Source organism: Symphalangus syndactylus, chromosome 11 (assembly GCF_028878055.3).
Source record: "Symphalangus syndactylus isolate Jambi chromosome 11, NHGRI_mSymSyn1-v2.1_pri, whole genome shotgun sequence".
NCBI classification, from domain to species: Eukaryota; Metazoa; Chordata; class Mammalia; order Primates; family Hylobatidae; genus Symphalangus; species Symphalangus syndactylus.
Window position 1 is genome coordinate 86,752,265 of NC_072433.2, and position 14,684 is coordinate 86,766,948.

Consider the following 14,684-nt stretch of genomic DNA (forward strand, 5'->3'; position numbering starts at 1 on the left):
TATTGATTTGGTTTCTATTCACCTTTTTATAATCCATTCTAATAAATGCATACTTCCTTTTGGGTGCAAATTATTTTTTGAAGTGAACAATTAAATTTTCATTAATATGAAATTATAGAAACAGCATATGATCTGTTCAAGTTGTGAAATTGTAATGTTCTATTCATAAATGTCATGTAGGTTATGCTTGACAGAATACTTCCATTATTTTTAGATTTAAAAATTTAATCAGATTGAAAATTTTCAGTTTATTACATGTTTTTATTTTTCTGTTTTGAGCTCTTCTTATTTTTTGTTACAATTTCTACTTCTCACTTTTCAAAAAGACTCAAAAGTAAAATGTAGTTATTTTCAAAGTGTACATATTCAAATATATTATTACAAAAAAAGAAAGTTAATGTAAGTGGAAAATGTTAACATCTACAATTATCGTTAATGTTTTGAAACATACATTTGAAAATTTCTTATAAAATTTTGAAATCCATCTCCTAAAATTAAATAAGATAAAATTATAAATAATATATAAATTGAAATAAAACTTATTTTAAAATATAAAAAAGTTATTTAATTTTTGGCCATTTAATCAATTCTTACTGAAAAATTTTTGACATAGTAAAACTATTTTGCAATTCTAGCTTTCCATTTGCATCTAGTTGCCAATTTAATAAATTGGTATCACCTTTCATGCTTGTGAAATCCAGTTCCATATATACATATACATATATATATGTGTGTAATAGTACTATGAATAGTTTTTATTTCAAAATATTCTTCAGTTGTCAAGTACAACTCTTGCAAATACAGTGTTTATTGCTGAGTACCCCTGGGACCAGAAATTAGGACCCCAAAGAAGTAAGAAAACAGATGCTTGGGTGGCTAAGTAATGCTACTTTGTTATGCAAAAATAGATTGTATAACATTCATGCTCTCTGATTTAAATTTTTATGTAAAGTGTTTCTCAAGTATATTAATATGTCTTTTCTCATACTTAGGCACTTCTGTCACTCAAATTCTCTTTACACTGTAAAGTTGCCCACCTCTGACAATGACAAGCATACAACCCATGTACATTCACAGCATTTGGAAGCCCATAACCTTTGCTTCAGGGACACAGAGCAACACACATGGCCCTGAGGCTTGAATGCTGTTGTTCATGAGAGTGAGTGTTTAGGGTTACAAGTCTCTTTGTACCAAATCCCAAGTGACAGAGGAGTTCATGTGTTATGTAACAGAACATATGTTGATCTAAGGAATAGTGATCTAAGGAGCAGAGCCTAGTCAGGAACCCCTTATGCCTGAGTTTGAGGCTAGTGGTGTTTTGTCAAACATCAGGGTTTGTTTTAAACGTCATTTCCTCAGGAGCTTTCATTAGCGCTCAGATAGCTCAAATCCTTTGTATACTTTTATAGCACACTAATATTTCCTGTTTATTGCAATAGTTGTGCTCATAATTATTGGTTTAATGTCCATATTGGCTGCTAATGCATACACTTCATATCCTGTTCACTGCTGTACCATATTGTCAAACATGGTAGGTCCTCAAAAAGTATTTGTTGAGTTGTACTAAAATGGAATGATGTGTATGTCTTGTACACAATTATTAATGTGCATTTCTGATTACTGTTTTATTCTTTCTAGTTGAAATTACTGATTCAGAAAGCACAAACATTTAAAGGTTCTTGCTCAAGAACCCTTGTACCTATTTGCATTTAATCAGTATATATAATAGTGTCTATTTCATTGTAACTCTTACTCCTCTACTTTTTTTTTTTTTTTAGTTTTTGTCAATTTGATAGAAAAAGTGTTTTTGTTTTATTTATTTATTTTTTAGGGATGGAGTTTCCTTATGTTGCTTAGGTTGGTCTTGAAGTCCTGGACTCAAGGAATCCTCCCTCCTTAGCCTCTGAAAGTGCTGGATTACAGGACTGAGCCACTGCACCTGGCTCCATGAAAAGTGTTTTTAAATTGCAGCTCTTGGCTGGGCGCGGTGGCTCAAGCCTGTAATCCTAGCACTTTGGGAGGCCGAGGTGGGTGGATCGTGAGGTCAGGAGTTCGAGACCATCCTGGCCAACATAGTGAAACCCTGTCTCTACTAAAAATACAAAAAAATTAGCAGGGCGTGGTGGCGGGTGCCTGTAGTCCCAGCTACTCGGGAGGCTGAGGCAGGAGAATGATGTGAACCTGGGAGGCGGAGCTTGCAGTGAGCCGAGATGGTGCCACTGCACTCCAGCCTGGGGGACAGAGCCAGACTCTGTCTCAAAAAAATAAATAAATAAATAAATAAATAAATTGCAGCTCTTGTTTGCATTCATTTACCTAATGAGTCCATGAACTATGAAACTATGAAGCTGGGTATTTTTCATTTCATATAGCTACTCACTATGTATCTTAATTATTTTTTAAATTGTGTCCTTTCTGTATTTATCCTATTATGATTTTTTTTTGTAAAAAGTTAAATAATATGGGTTTATAAGAATTATTTGTACTATATTGTGTATATAAACTATATACAATCTTTTCCTGTTAAAGATTGTGAAAATATCTTTTCAAGTTTTCTTTTTGCTTTTCAACTTGTGCTTTTGAGTTTTTGATGAGAATAAATTTTAAAATATGAGTAAATACTTCCTTTTTTTCATAGTTTTAAAGAGTTTTAAACATAGAATATTCAACTAAATCAGAATAATCACCTTATTTTTGGTGCCTTTACTATATTTAACATTTTTCTAATTTTGAATTATTTTTACGTATACTGTGAGGATTATTAGTATTTCCTTTTTTCTCCAAAAAATTGTGCATTCTTTTTTGAGACAGAGTTTCGCTCTTGTCACTCAGGCTGGAGTGCAATAGCATGATCTCAGCTCACTGCAACCTCCACCTCCCGGGTTCTAGTGATTCTCCTGCCTCAGCCTCCTGAGTAGCTGGGATTACAGGTGTCCACCACCACGCCCTGCTAATTTTTGTAAAATGGTGCAATTTTCTTATCACCAATTTGTAACATTCTTCCTTGACACCCTGTGTTTTGGAGAAAGTCATAGTCTTTTTAATCATGACCTACAGGAAAGTTAGAATCAATTTAATATGACAAATTATGTATTGCTTAGATTGTTATAACCTTTTAATACAATATTTTTTATCTCATCCTATAATTATTTTAAAATTGAAATATAGTTTCCAAATACTAATATCTTAATTATACAGTGAGTGTTTATGAATGCATATGAGATTTTAACAAACACCCAGATCAATTAATCTTTCCAGCCTTCTAGTCCTCTTGAACCTCTCAGTCATTACTGCTATCTCAAATGAATTTTTTTTTTCTCACTACAATCGTCAGAGTTCAGCTTTTCCTGGTTTTGAACATTATGGTACCATGTAGTGTACTATTTTGTGTCAAGGTTCTTTTACTCAATTTTATGTCTAAAAAATTCATAGTTATCCTTTTTTTGTTGCTGGATAGCGTTTCATTGTATGACTCTACCAAAATCGATTATCCATTTTAATCTTTTCTTTGATGCATAATGGATGTACATAGTTTCAGGGCACATGTGGTAATTTAATACAGTCATGTAGTTTGTGAAAATAAATTCAGTGTACTTGGGATATCCATCACTGTAAATATTTGTCTTTTCTTTATTATAGGGGAATTTGAATTCTTCTCTTACAGTTATTTTGAAGTATATAAAGGATTATTATAAACTATAGGTATCCTGCTCATCTATCTAACACTAGGTCTTATTTCTATCAACCATATATTTGTACCCATTAATCAACTATCCATTTTATACTTTATGAACTATTGGTCTGCTTTGAGCTTTAGGCTATTATAAATAAAGCTGGTATTAATGTGCATATGTATGTTTTTTAGTGGGCATGTAGACATTTCTCTTGGGTATATATCCAGCAGAAGAATTGCTGGTAACAGGGTACAAACATGTTTAGCTTTAGTAAAACTACCAAACTGCTTCCCAAACTGTTTGTACCAATTTACCCCCACTCCAGCAGTGAATGAAAACAACTGCTTTTTCTTTCCTTAGTCATTGTATTAGTCAGGGCTTTTCAGAGAAACAGAGCCATTAGAATATACAGCAGGTCCTCAAATAACATTGTTTCAGTCAACATTGTTTTTTTATCATGTTGATGAGAAAAAAATTAATTTCTGGCTGGGGCCTCTGTCTTCTATGTGGAGTTTGCATGTCTTCCCATGTCCATGTGGGTTTTCTCTGGGTACTTTCATTTCCGTCCACATCCCAAAGATGTGCATGTTAGGTGAACTGGTGTGTCTAGATGGTCCCAGTGTGAAGCTGGGTATGTATGTGAGGATGCCCTGCAATGGGATGCTGTCCTGTCTAGGGCTGGTTTCTGCCTGGAGATTGGAGTTGCCGGGAGAGGCATGGGCCACCTATGGCCCTGAACTGGAATAAGCATGTTAGAAAATGAATGAATGAATAAAAATTATTATAAAATCAAAATTTGTAAAGTATATGATAATCATACAAATGAACACAGTGCTTAGCAACCCCACTCTATTTGTGATTCTTGGTTTTTGAACAGTGTGGTGGCAAAAGTGCTCCTGATAATTTTCACTTTGCAAATATTTATCCCTTGATTTAACCCACCAACACTATAACAACCGTCAATTGCAGATTTACCAAAAATGGGTAAATAATTATCTTATTTTTAAAAATTAATCTCCCTTAAATGTCTGTATAGCTCACATTTATTTCAATGTTTACCATTAGAAGTGTTTTAGGTCTTTATTTAGAAATTTGGTGCTGTTTTTGTGACCAGAAATATGCCATAGGAACTTTATTCTTCTTTATATCAATTAGCTTATGGTAAAATTGATTTCATTATACATTATTTTGCTTAAAGTTGTGAATGAAAACATATCTGAGACAAGTCTCAACTAATTTAGTGATTTTTGCCAAGGTTAAGGACGCACTTGTCACACAGCCTCAGCAAGTCCTGATGACATGTGCCCAAGGTAATTGGGGCACAGCTTGGTTTTGTACATTTTAAGGTACAAATGTACCTTAACAACGTCAGTCAATACCAGTAAGATGTACATTGGTTCAGTTTGGAAAGGCAGTACAGCTTGAAGTAGTGGGTCAGGGGCTTCCAGGTAATAGGTAGATTTAAAGATTTTCTGATTGGCAACTGGTTGAAAGAGTTATTATCTGAAGACTTGGAATCAGTAGAAAGGAATGTCTAGGTTACAATAAGAGGCTGTGGAGAGCAAGGTTTTATGCAGATGAAGCCTCCAGGTAGCAGGCTTCAGAGATAATATATTGTAAATGTTTCTTATCAGACTTAGAGAGTTTGAGTCTGTTCTATCAGTCTTATGTTCTGTGTTGATGTTAATGGTAATGAGGCATGTCCGATCTCCACTTCCCACCATGATCTGAACTAGTTTTTCAGGTTAACTCTGGAATGTCCTTGGCCAAGAGGAGGAGTCCATTCAGGTGTTTTTAGGGCTTAGAATTCTATTTTTTGTTTACAAAGTCACAGTTTCCAAGAACTCATGGATGATGTTAAGCAAGGACTTACTGTACGTATATACAGTTGAAGAATTGGCTCATGTGATTGTGGTGGTTGAGAAGTCCCACAAACTGATCTGCTGTCTGCAAGGTGGAGACCCAGAAAAGCAGGTGGCATAATTCTGTCTGAGTTTGATGGCCTGACAATCAGGAGAGCCAAGGATAAAAATCCCAGTCTGAGGAGGAAAGAAGAAGATGAGATGAGAAACTTCAGCTCAAGCAGTGAGGCAGGACCAAAAAAGGTCAAATTTCTCCTTACTTTGTCTTTTGTTTTATTCAGGCCCAGAGCAGATTGGATGATGCCCAGTCACCTTGGGGTGGAAAATCTACATTGGAATCGGCCAATAAAAATGTTAGTCTTATCTAGAAACCCTCATGGACACACCCAGAAACCCTCATAAACATATGCAGAAACAATGTTTAACCTGAGTACTCTTGATCCACTAAAGCAGGTACATAAAATTAACCATCTCAGGTATACTTTTAAAGTCAAAATGAAGACTATTTCTTTAAAGCTCTTACTAGAAGTCATCCACAAAATTTATTTTCTTTTTTATAGTTTTAGGAGAGTGAAGTTCGTGCTTCTTAGGACAAACAGCATAATCGCTAAACATATCAGCCTTGAAGTCATCAAATAATCAATTTCTAATTTGAGCTCTTTCACTTACTTCATATGTGACCTGGAGTAAGCTACTTAAATTATGTTTAGTTTTCTCATTTGTAAATCAGTTTGCAAATACTCTGGAAATATTCATTGAAAAAATAATTTTTAAGCTCCAATGAGAAGTGAGATATCATATTAGATTCATGCAGTGCTCAAAAGATAAGTATCACTCAAAACATTGACTAGGAAGAATTTGTTATGTTTAAAATAGCAACCCACAAGATCTTGAAAACATAGATACTAATCTGTTCTCATGCTGCTAATAAAGACATAGTTAAGACTGGGTAATTTATAAAAGAAAGAGGCTTAATTGACTCACAGTTGTACATGACTGGGGAGGCCTCACAATCATGGTGGAAGGCATATTAGGAGCAAAGTCATGTCTTACATGGGGGCAGGCAAGAGAACTCATGCAGGGGAACTCACATGTATAAAACCATCAGATCTCATGAGACTTATTCACTGCCACAAGAATGGTATGGGGAAAAATGCCAGCATTATTCAATTATATTCATATGGACCTGCTCTTGACATGTGGAGATTATTACAATTCAAGATGAGATTTGCATGGGGACACAGAGCCAAAACATATCATTCCACACATGGCCCCTCCCAAATCTCATGTCTTCACATTTCAAAACCAATTATGCCTCCCCAACAGCCCCTGAAAGTCTTAACTCACTTAAGCATTAACTCAAAAGTCCATAGTCTAAAGTCTCATCTGAGACAAGGCAAGTCCCTTCCATCTATGAGCCTGTAAAATCAAAAGCAAGTTAGTTACTTCCTAGGTACAATGGGGTATAAGCATTGAGTAAATACACTTACCCCGAATGGGAGAAATTTGACAAAACAAAGGTTCTGCAGGTCCCATGCAAGTCTGAAATCCAGAGGGGCAGTTAAATCTTAAAGCTACAGAATGATCACTTTTGACTCCATTTCTCACATCCAGGTTGTGCTGATGCAAGATGTTGGCTCCCATAGCCTTGGGCAACTCTGCCTCTGTGGCTTTGCAGGGTACACCCCCGCCTCCCAGCTGCTTTTATGGGCTGGCATTGAGTGTCTGCAGCTTTTCCAGGAGCAATGTGCAACCTGTCAGTGGATCTACCATTTTGGAGTCTGGAGGATGATGGCCCTCTTCTCACAGCTCCACTAGGCAGCACCCCAGTGGGGAATCTCTGTGGGGGCTCTGACCCCACATTTTCTTTCTGCACTGCCTTAGCAGGGATTCTCTGGCTTTGCAGCAAACTTCTGCCTAAACATCCAGGCATTTCCATACATCCTCTGAAATCTAGGCATAAGTTCCCAAACCTCAATTCTTGACTTCTGTGCATCCACAGGCCCAACATCATGTGGAAGCTGCCAAGGCTTGGGGCTTGCACCCTCTGAAGCAATGGACTGAACTTTAGATTGGCCCCTTTTAGCCATGGTTGGGATGCAAGGCACTAAGTCCTGAGACTTCACAAAGCAGGAAGGCTTTGGGCTCAGCTCATGAAACCATTTTTTCCTCCTAGGCCTCCTGGCCTGTGATGGGAGGGGATGCCTTGAACACCTTTGACATGCCTTGGAGACATTTTCCTTATTGTCTTGGATATTAACATTTGTGTCTTTGTTGCTTATGGAAATTTCTGCAGCTGTCTTGAATTTCTCCCCAGAAAATGGGTTTTTCATTTCTATTGCATCATTAGGCTGAAAATTTTTCAAACTTTTTTGCTCTACTTCCTCTTGAGTGCTTCGCCACTTAGAAATTTCTCCCCTCAGATACCAAAATCATCTCTCTAAAGTTCAAAGTTCCACAAATCTCTAGGGCAGGGACAAAATGCCACCAGTACAATTCCAAACAAGTTCCTCATCTCCATCTGAGACCACCTCAGCCTTATTGTCCATATAGCCATCAGAATTTTGGTCAAAGCCATTCAACAAGTCTTTAGGAAGTACCAAACTTTCACACATTTTCTTACCTTATTCTAAGCCCTCCAAACTGTTCCAACCTTTGTCTGTTACCCAGTTCCAAGGCACTTCCACATTTATGGGTATCTTTACAGCAGCACCCCACTCCTGGTACCAGTTTACTGTAAAGATATATACCCAAGACTGAGTAATTTATAAAGAAAAGAGATTTAATTGACTCACAGTTCCACATGACTGGGGAGGCATTACAATCATGGTGGAAGACAAATTAGGAGCAAAGTCATGTCTTACATGGTGGCAGGCAGGATAATTTGTGGAGATGAACCCCCATTTATAAAACCATTAGATCTTGTGAGACTTATTCACTACCATGAGAACAGTATGAGGGAAACTGCCCCCATGATTCATTTATCGCCACCTGGCCGCATCCTAGACATATGGATAATATTACAATTCAAGGTGAGATTTGGGTGGGGACACAGCCAAACCATATCATCTGTCACTCAGGCAGAGTGCAGTGGCACAATTTCAGCTCACTGTAACCTCTGCCTCCTGGGTTCAAGCAATTACCCTGCTTCAGCCTCCCGAGTAGCTGGGATTACAGGTGCATGTCGTCACACCTGGCTAATTTTTTGTGTTTTAGTACAGATAGGGTTTCACCATGTTGACCAAGCTGGTTTTGAACTCCTGAGCTCAGGCAATCTGCCCGCCTCGGCCTCCTAAAGTACTGGGATTACAGGGGTCAGCCACTGTGCCTGGCCTCTCTTTCTTTTCTTTACCCTATAATTAATATTAAACAATAGTATGGTCTCCAAAACCTTTGACATTTAAGATAAGTTTGATTGGCTCCAAATTATTCAAACTGTTCACATGAGCATTGAAATATTTGATTTGGATTGACTATGAATAATTCATTACATTTAAATTAGTAATCCACAAGATCTTGAAAACATACATATTGAGTACTTTATCTAAAAAAGAACTGTGACCAAACATTTAAATTTTGTTTGATTATTATGTTAAATTCTTATGTCAAGAGAACTTCTGCGTACGCAGGCCCTGTGAGTAGAGATAGATCTCAGAGGCAGAAGAAGATTACAAAGCCAGGATAAATAAAGCAAACCAAAATATTGGGTTGGAGCCAGGTGCAGTGGTACGCACCTGTAGTCCCACCTCCTCAAGAGGCTTAGACAGAAGCATCCTTTAAGCCAAGGAGCTCAAGGTTATAATATGTTATTATTGCATCTGTGAATAGCCAGTGCACTCCGGCTTGGGCAACATAACAAGACCCCATCTCTAAAATGTGTGTGTGTGTGTGTCTGTGTGTGTGTGTGTGTGTGTATATATATATATGTAAATATGCATGAATATATACACACATGTATATATCTCCACACATATATATGTATTAGGAATTTGTATTTTAGTAAACCATGCAAATCTAAGAAGGACACAGAGTTCAGAGAGCACTACAAATCAAAGTGCAATAGTCAGGAACTAGATAATGTATAGAATTCAATGAACTTTTCATCGATTCAAAGCCAAGCAAAAAGTTAATAGTTGGGGAATATCTAAACCTTTTCTTGGGCGATGGATAGACTGAGACAGAGCTGCTTCTCTTTTTCATTGCAAGTACAAGAACCAGAGGCTCTTGCCTAGGGTCAGAGATAAAAATAAGAGAGAAGTTTATAGTAGATAGGTGCCTGGAAATAACAGTACACATACTTCATGAGAAAAATTATAAATGAGTTCTATTTTTTCCTTCCTTCATTTTTGATGTCATAGCTCAGCCAAACCAAGCTTTCCTTCTTGAAAATGGCCTCTATAAAATTTGCTGTTTTGACAAATATCATTAAGGATTTTATCAAGCCAATTAAAGTGAAGCCCCTTTACTTTGTCAAACATTTCAAGTTGAATAAGTGTAGTAGCAGCTGAAGAAGTTTCTTAGGTACTCAGTGCTGAAAGACAGTTTTATAAATCAATGATTCTGGAATACTTTTCCTTTCATTTCATCTGTCTTTAATCTACCTCTTCACAGGTCTATTTGACTTATAGAAAAATAAAATGAATCCATCCTCACAAGGTGCAAGAAGATAATTTTAGAACCTCTAGAACTCACTACCCCTATAGCTATCCCCCCACCACCCCATGATTTGTATTGTTTAATTTCTCTTAATGGATAGATTTAATAAATGAATACGAAACTGGGTCCCTTTACAGGACAATTAAGTTATACCAATATGTTTATTGACTTTGTTGATAGACAGCTAGCCAAGACCCCCCAGACCCATACCCCCACATATTTACTGACACCCCCTTGGGTATAAAATGTAGCAAAATTGATTCATTTACTTTTAACACCAAGGTTATCCACTTGAAGGATTCATAAAGATTAAATGAAAGCAGAGTTAAGATTCTTTACATTTACATCTTGATCTATTGATTTGCTGGCTTTATTTTTGAAGAATCACATTATTTCACAACTTTAATTTATTCTTTTAAAGTTGATGCCTTATAAACAAGGATCCTGGATGAATTTTATTTCAAATATTATTGCAGTTTGGACAGCCATATGCTGCCACTTATTTATTATATGGAAAAAGAATAACATGACAAAGTCAAATTATGGGCAGTGTGTATTGGGAAGAGCTGGAAACTGGAAAACTAGAAATCAATCAACTGCTATAACTAGTTAGAGAAACTTGAATAAATCACTTAACGTCCCTGAGTCTGTTTTCTTATTTATTAGAGGAGGGAATTTGTACTAGATAACCTTTGGACCCTTTCGGCTAGAAATTAATTTTTCTATTTACCGTTATTCATTTCCAAGTCTCTTTAATCAATAGTTTCCTTGAGAATAGAGACCAAAAAAAGACATTTATATTAGGTAGGATTTTTGGTTTGTTTGCTTGTTTTCCTCTCTTATTCTTATATAATAGCATATATAAACAATTTAATTCTCAACAGGTGAACAGCAAGGGGAAAAGAGAGGTAAAAACGTGAACAATTATTAAATTGTATAATGCAAATTTATTATAAGACAATTGTTCTCTTTCTAGACTCAACTGTTTATTCTAAAATAAAGTGTAAAATTCATTTTTAATACCTGTATTGAATAAAAATGTTTTGTTTTCATAGTTGGAAGATCATCTCTAAAATTTTGAAAAAAAAAATTCACATAGAAATATGTTTATTTTGTCTCAGTACTATGCAATATATTCATTGTCTCCCTCTTCCAAATTATATTACATGCTTAATATTAGAATGTTATTTATTCAAGCTGCAGTTGATTGCATATGCTGGATTTTATTTTTAACCTTTTGACATTGTTTCAGAAGAATATATTGTTTTTGCATTTATTTGCAAGTAACTTACTATGCTGTAAAGTTGAGAATATAATAGAAAGGCTATTTATATTTATTTACTGTATTCAAGTTTAATATATCTCACTTTCAAGGTAGTTCAAAACTCTTTACATGAGATTTGAAAAACACACATACAACATCATTTGTGATTTGGATGGTTAATAAACATGACAGAATCAAAAAAGGAATCAGGAAATTACAACTATACATATTTTATTCAAATGTTATCATAGCAAAAACTTTGGAAGAGCTATACTTGTTGAACTTTAGATGGAAGGATATGCTTATGCTGCTATTCCTGCTCTAGTCCCTGCCTAATTCTGAGGTCATTAAACAGGACTGTTCCTTTGTCCCCCATTTATGCAACCCAGGAACATGAACCATTTTAAGTCTCATAAATGCACATGATCCTTCTTACTTCAGGATCTCTCTCCGTGTTTTATCCTCTTCTTGTAAGCATCTTCTGCTCACTTTTTCCTGACCAATTCCTTCTTAGGCTTATAAGTTCCTCTCAGTGATCATTTCCACAAAAGACTCTTATCCCCTTCTCTCTTTGGTCTCAAGATATTTCCCTTGATAACAATCTCAATATTATCTTGGATATGTTTCTTTATGATGAAGTGAAGAGTTAAGTAATTAAATATTTAATAGCTGTATTTTTCTGCTGAACATAAGCTTTAAAGGGGCAGGGACTCTCTTGTTTTCTCTCAATTTTCAATACCTAATACGGTATCAACATCTAATACTGAATAGGCATGAAATAAATATTTACTAAATGAATAAATGCAGTGCAATTTTAGCTTCCTACCATATTAAAAAATCATGATCCCATGTAGTTAAACCTACAGATTTAAGTAGGTGACTCTCATTACATGGGGAAAAGCCCACTATTGTTTTAAAGTTTCTATGTATATGTTTTATTTAAATACAAGTTTTCTTTTTTGGCTGGGCCTTATCAATTCATTTCTAATCTATAGGTATATTTAAACATTTTCTTTTTTAATCTCAAATCAGATATATTGTAATTCTTTCAACTGAATTTTTCATTTTCTGAATATCATACTAATATAGGTATAGGCAATAAATAATTTATTCCAGTTATCTAATTCATACTTTTCATTGAATTAAATAATTTCTATGTCATTTTAATTATTAAACCTAGTGGCCCGTTAGCTAAGTTAGGGGCTCTATTAAAGTTAGGGGCCCAGTCAGGCATGGTGGTGGTGGCCCAAGTCTATAATCACAGCACTCTGGGAGGCATAAGGCGGGAGGGTTGCTTGAGTCGAGGAGTTCAAGACCAGCCAGGGCATCATATCTACAAAAATAAAAATAAAAATAAAAAGGTTAGCCAATCATGGAAGTGCTGTCCTGTAATCCTAGCTATTCAGGAGGCTAAGGTGGAGAATCACTCGAGCCTAGGAGTTTGAGGTTACAGTGAGGCTAGAGCTGCATTGTCTCCATACAGCAAGACCCTGTCTGTAAAATAGTAATAATGATGATGATGATGATGATAAAAAATAAAGTTAGAGGTCCATTTGCTCCCATTTTTTATATTTTTATTTCATTATACCTTTACTTCTAAGAACTTATTAACACCAACACATGCTTTAAACTCTAAATAAAAACATCACTAAGAGATAACTTTTCTAAAAAGAATGCTCAACTTCAAACATAATGAATTAGCACCTACCCTGAGCCACTCATGTTTTCTAAAGATATATACAGAATTTTTCAAATTTATTAGTTAAAGTGCTATAGCCAGAAGAGTTAAAATAAAAGGTGCAAAAGAGGAACATAACAGCTTATTAGCCTATTAGCAGTAGATTTAAACATGATTTTGTAATATCCATGCCTATGAGATGGGCTATGAAGGGAAGATAGTATCTCAAAGCCAGAGTTCTCCTTAGAGGCCATCTAATCCCAACATGATGAAGGGTGCTTTCTCCACAATTATCTCTCATCTCATAAGTACTGGAACAATTATAAGGATAAGGTTTTCACTATCTTTTCAGCATCTCTTTACATTTTTGAACATCCAATATTACTAGAAAGTTTTCTTTTACATTGACATAGAATATGTGATAACTTCCACACATCCTTACCTGTTTGTTTTGAATTCAAACAAAAAACAACATATTTAGTCTACATTTATATTAAACATCTTGAAAGCACATTTTTACTATTGCACCAATATTGATGTTGGTAGTTCTGAGATCTCTGAAGTTTGACTTACTACTCCAGAATGTAGTTAATTTAGACTAAGAGGACTAGTCTCATGGGTAAAGCTTAGGTTTACACTTTAGTTTATCTTTACCATCTTGTTCTTTAATTTGTTCTCATCTAAGTTTAGCATATTCTTTCATATCTGAAGAGTATTCCCTCTCTCTCTCTCTTTTTTTTTTTTTTTTTTTTTTTTTGAGACAGGCTGGAATGCAGTGGTGCAATATCGGCTCACTGTAACCTCTGCCTTCTGAGTTCAAGTGATTCTCCTGCCTCAGCTTCCCAAGTAGCTAGGATTATAGGCACCCACCACAGCGCCTGGCTAATTTTTGTATTTTTATTAGAGATGGGATTTCACCATATTGTCCAGGCTGGTCTCAAATTCCTGACCTCATGTGATCCACCCGCCTTGGCCTCCCAAAGGACTGGGATTACAGAAGTGAGCCACCAGCCCCGGCTCATCTGAAGAGTATTCTCTTTGATAAAGACAGAAGAAAAATAGGAGAGGAGCGATATCACAATGTCATTCATTCTTATTGTGATAGTCATTGCTGGTTGATGCTCTGGAATGAAGAAATATATGGACAAATCCAGTCTTCTTCCATGCTCAAAGTAAACTAAAAAAAAATCCTTTATGTGACCTTATTATTAAACATAAATCTAAGTTTATTGAGATGTCATCTTTGATACTATTGATATACTTACAAACCCAGGCCAAATTTTATATTTCTTCTTGATTATGTGTTATACTGAAAACCGACAATTTGGACATGCACAACTCTTGGACTCTTCTTGGTAAATATGACTAGTTTCCAATAATTACAGTTGGGGAAGGCGACTGTTGTCACCCTGACGAAACTCTGACATATGTTCTGCTGCTAACTGGCAAGTAAACATGAACAATTATATAACTTTTGTGATCTGGATGACTTCTGATACTCTATCCTTTTGGTGCTTCAATAGCATGTGTCATGCAGATCTAAAGGAAAT